Here is a 4,929-nt window from a genome sequence, read left to right on the forward strand (position 1 = left end):
GAGGGAGCATTTGAAGTAGTCAGGGAGAAACTTGAGAATTTCCTGAGGAATTTAGAAGGAGGAAGGTATAAGCCAAGTTTTTAGGCAATTGTATTTACTATTGAAAATTAATAATCATTATAGTCTTACATAGCATGTAATGTCCTAATTAGTCATAATGTATGTCAAATTCTTCCAGCAACTCAGGTGGAGTAGTTTGAAGAAAGCTCTGGGGAGCTGGGCTTATATTCTGTGAGGGGAAATGAGAGATAAAGTGATTTATTGAGTATTTTTAAATAATGGATTTTTCCCATACAGAGGATGATGTTAGACTACTGTTCACAGAGCTTTGAATAACATGAAATGAGTTTCAACTGGAATGGAGGATGGAGAATTTAGGAAAAATAAGTAGGAGGATTTCCTTTTAATAACTGGATTCAGCAGCAAAGGAATCCCAGCCCACAATGTAGGTAGCAGTGGTTGTGGGCAGGTGGCTGATGACTGTTGGGAACGATGGAAAACCATCCACAATAAGTGGGCAGTGAAATAATGGTATTGCTTGTTTTGCTACATTCTTTAAATCGCAGATTGTTCCTCAGGATGAAAACCGCCATTGCACCTAAGGACAGTCAAGTCAGGCTCTTACGTATAGCCTTCTTTCCATAAATCAAGTTCTTACTCAACTGGAAACTTGAAAAATGATTTTTATCCATTATCAGAAGACATTTGTAATACTTAAGAATCTGGAAATAATTCTTCCTTCCATTTATGTGTTGAAATTGGGATCAAAATTCTTATGTTCATTATCACCATCATAGTTTGTTGAATTACCGAACCTTTGATTAAAAGAATTAAACACACACAGTTCCTTGAGCCTTCCTCAGAGAGGACTTACGTCTCAGAGCTTTGCTCAAACCAGATTACTTTAAATTTTATTGTAATTTTATGATTTCAACAGATGTTAACCTAATTTTTAGGTTTCTAGCTATGAATGAGATCTTGGTAAATAACTAGCTAAGTATAAGTTATTTACCTAACTTTGATGGAAACATAGCATTTCTTCTTCTATTTTCTAATTCAAGTTCTCCTCCTACCCCCTTCAAGGCTACAAAATGCATTGGGATTTCATTTTTCCTTCTCACCAAGAGGTGACCCCTTGATTTCAGTCACCTCTTCACTACCTGGGACAAATGGCTAATGAGAGAGGAGGCTGACAGGGAGGCTCAAGTAGCTGTTTGTTCAAAGTACTTGCTGAAGCAGAAAACCCTTTTTTGTTTTGAGAGCATGTTAATGTGATAATGAAATGCACAAAGCAAAGAGATTCAACCATATAAATGGGTCATTTAAATAATGAGCAAGGAGGAAGGATGTGGTTTGGTGTCAGTACTGATTAATTAGGACATAAAAATAAATAACCATCCCAACACTGCCTTGCCTCCCTTGAAATTTACTCTATTAGTGGGCCATGAAGTTAATGCAATTGACAATATAATTACAGGTTAGTGAACAGAACAATCATGGAGGAGGCTCTTGCTCCTTTTACAGCTTTAATTAGTTAGATAGCATCTCTCTGCTAATTTTTTCATCTCTACCTTGCTAGTATTGTGGTCCTTGTAGGAATATGTAGTGGTTGCAGCTAACCTCTGAAACTCTGTTGGGTACTAGCAATAGATATATAGAGTAATACTCTCAGTATTCAAGTCATTCAACTTAAATCACATGCCTACTGCCTGACATTTGCTGTGTACTCAGGAGCTTGTGAGTTAATAGACCTATCCTTCAGACAAGTGCAACAATGTCTACTGGTGACTTGCTTTTACTATGACCCTTTTCTCTGGGATCTCTTTTGCTTTAATAGGAAAACTTCACCAAGTCTTTATGGTCTGAATATAGTAAATTGTGTTAAAGTGGCATATGGTCAGATTTATTCCCTCACAGAAGAGTTAACCTTGAGGTAACTTTACTTAATCTATTTTACACAATCATGATTGAGGATAGCATAAGGTAGTTGAAAGTTAATAAACAACTCAGCTTCAAATACTCAAGGAACACATAACTGGAGAGCTATTAGCATCACTGGAGGTCATTTAGACTACTGGAAGGGCACTAGGAACACACACACATACACGTGCACATATCAGAGTACACAAAACAACACAAAAGCCACATAAAATAAGCAAGAGGTGTCCTTTACCCTATACAATTCCCAATAAGTATGAATATGATTGTGATTTCTTCAACATTTTCTTGCTAAGTAGGTAAATGATGACTCCATGGCTAGCCACGGTGGAGAAGTTAGCTTAAGTTGATGCATAATGTCATATAACCAAACTCATTCTGATCTGTCCTTTTGCCATGGTATTTTCATAGAGCCTGTTTTATCCTTCTAGTGTAAAAACAATCACTTTCTTAGGTTGTGAAATGAAAGGAGAAATCAAAATTGAATTGTGTTGTGTTTTTTTTTGTTGTTGTTGTTTTTTTTGCCAGTTCTGGGGCTTGGACTCAGGATCTAAGCACTGTTCCTGGCTTCTTCCCACTCAAGGCTAGCACTCTAACACTTGAGCTACAGCGCCACTTCCGGCCGTTTTCTATATATGTGGTGCTGAGGAATCAAACCCAGGGCTTCATGTATAAGAGGCAAGCACTCTTCCCACTAGGCCATATTCCCAGCCCCTTGAATCGCGTTTTTGAAGATAAAGAAAAAAAATATTCTTTATGGCTTGGCAATGATGGGTACCTAAGATTTATATTTTCCTTTATTTATTTATTTTTCCTGTATATTCTCCAGGTTTTCAGTCCAAAGTAAATTGTCAAGATTCTTTTTTTTTTTTTTAAACCAAAACTTGCCTCTTTCTCTCCCTACCCCCAACCCCTTTTTCTCAAACATGGGGAAAGCAGAATTTTGTTTTTTCCACAATGGTTCATTTGTATTCCCTGAACCTGAGACTAAGGCAAGTTCAACAGTAATGTCTTACTGTTTTATGTCACTGCTGAGGTACCAGTGACATGTTGGCTGCTGGTGAATACATATATTTATCTGGCTTCTAAACCTGCTTACATTGTGGAATCATAATGAGCAGATGTTAACAATTACTCTAAATGTCTTGGATATTTTGTAAAACTTTTATCAGACTTAGGGTGGTTTATTGATTTAGTCAGAATCATGCCCTGGGCAGAAAATATATTGTCATTTGGGATTCAACATATGCAGAATGCATGTCCGTTAACATTTTTTGTTGTTGGTTATGGGGCTTCATTGAACTCTGGGCCTGGCTGCTCAAGGCTAGTGCTCTACCACTTGAGCCATAATGCTACTTCCAGTTTCTCAGGTAGTTAATTGAAAATAAGTCTTGTGGACTTCGCTGGGCTGGCTTTGAACCACTATCCTCAGATCTCAGCCTCCTGAGTAGCTAGGATTACAGGTGTGAGCTACTGGTGCCCCACCACTAACATTTTAAATTCAGACACCAGGGTCTAATTTCAGGAACTTTGTCAAGAAGTCTCTTAGGGTCTTACTTTATCCATATAAACCAAAGCATTTCTGTAGGTACATTTAAATCACGAATTTTTGTGCGTGTGTGCCAATGCTAGGGCTTGAACTCAGCACCTGGCATGTCCCTTTTACTTTTCCGCTCAAAGCTGGCATTCTTCCACTTGAACCACAGCTCTACTTCTGGCTTTTTGGTGGTAAACTGGAGATGAGTCTCATTGACTTTCCTGCCGAGACTGACTTCAAACTGCCATCTCAGATCTCAGCCCTCTGAGTAGCTAGGATGACAGGTGTGAGCCACCAAGGCCTGGCTCATCTTTCACAATATGGTACAAAAAAAACGAAGACAAAGAACAAATATGCAATTTAAACATCATCTCCATTTATTTTAGATAAATACACAACTCTGTATAGTAAAAACTGCCTGTATTTGTTTTTTAAATAAATCAACAAAAATCTATACTGTCATTTCTCTGGAGTTATGTCTTTTGTTGTTTGGCTTTTTTTTTTGTTGGTTTTGTTTTTTTACAACATCGAGGCATTTTAGTTGAATGATACAGAAAATCACTTTGAATTCAAATATAAAATAAGGCTATCCATCATGTTAACAATTTAATTACCTGAGTATATATTTTTCAGCAAAAAAAAACAAGAACCCGCTAGTATTTGTTGTGTATCTTATTACTGAGCAATGGTTGCCTTGGGACAATTTGGCTGTCAGTGGGCAAGTCTTGCGGTAAGAAATGGCAAGATAGGGAGCAGATAAGCCTGGCAGTCCTCCTCCTTTCTAGGCCTTTCCATCAGTGTTTGCTGGAGGCCTTACCTGTGAGTGTCCATGTAATCTTTGCTACCACATTGGAATGGTGACTTGTAAAGGCCCTGAAGCGTGACAAAGAGACTGAAAGGGTAGAATGGATTAGAAATGTGATATTTTCATCTTCGCTAGAGACAGGAAATAGGACTCTGGCTGGCGAGCTGCGGTTCAGTATTCACTGCCACACCAAGTAGCTGGGAAAGTTGCAAGGTGTGCTGTGGAGGACACATGAAACAGGCGAACGACAAATGCCACCAGCCTCCTGTGCCTCCACCACAGCGCTGGAGACTGAGATTAGAGAAGTTGGTCCTGGGCCCTGCTCAGGACTGGCATCATAGCCCTGGATCAGAAGCAGGCACCTCCCACTCCTTTCTTTCTTTCTTTCTTTCTTTCTTTCTTTCTTTCTTTCTTTCTTTCTTTCTTTCTTTCTTTCTTTCTATCTTTCTTTCTTTCTTCCTTTTCCTTCCTTCCTCTTCCTCCCTCCCTCTCTCACTCTCTTATCTCTCTCTTTCTTTCTTTCATGTGTGTTCATACTGGGATTTGAACTCAGAGCCTGGGCAGTGTCCCTTTGCTTTTGTTCTTAAGGCTAAGCTCTACGACTTGAGCCACAGCTTCACTTCTGGCTTTTTGGTGGTTAATTGGAGAA

The 4,929-nt window shown here is 38.8% G+C and overlaps 1 protein-coding gene across 8 annotated transcripts in view; it reads left to right on the forward strand.

Annotated features, from left to right (window-relative positions):
* The window catches only part of Mecom (MDS1 and EVI1 complex locus), a 568,324-nt gene that overhangs the window by 372,780 nt on the left and 190,615 nt on the right, over nucleotides 1-4,929 (forward strand). The gene's annotated exons all lie outside the window — the stretch shown is intronic.

This window comes from Perognathus longimembris, chromosome 5 (assembly GCF_023159225.1).
Source record: "Perognathus longimembris pacificus isolate PPM17 chromosome 5, ASM2315922v1, whole genome shotgun sequence".
NCBI lineage: Eukaryota > Metazoa > Chordata > Mammalia > Rodentia > Heteromyidae > Perognathus > Perognathus longimembris.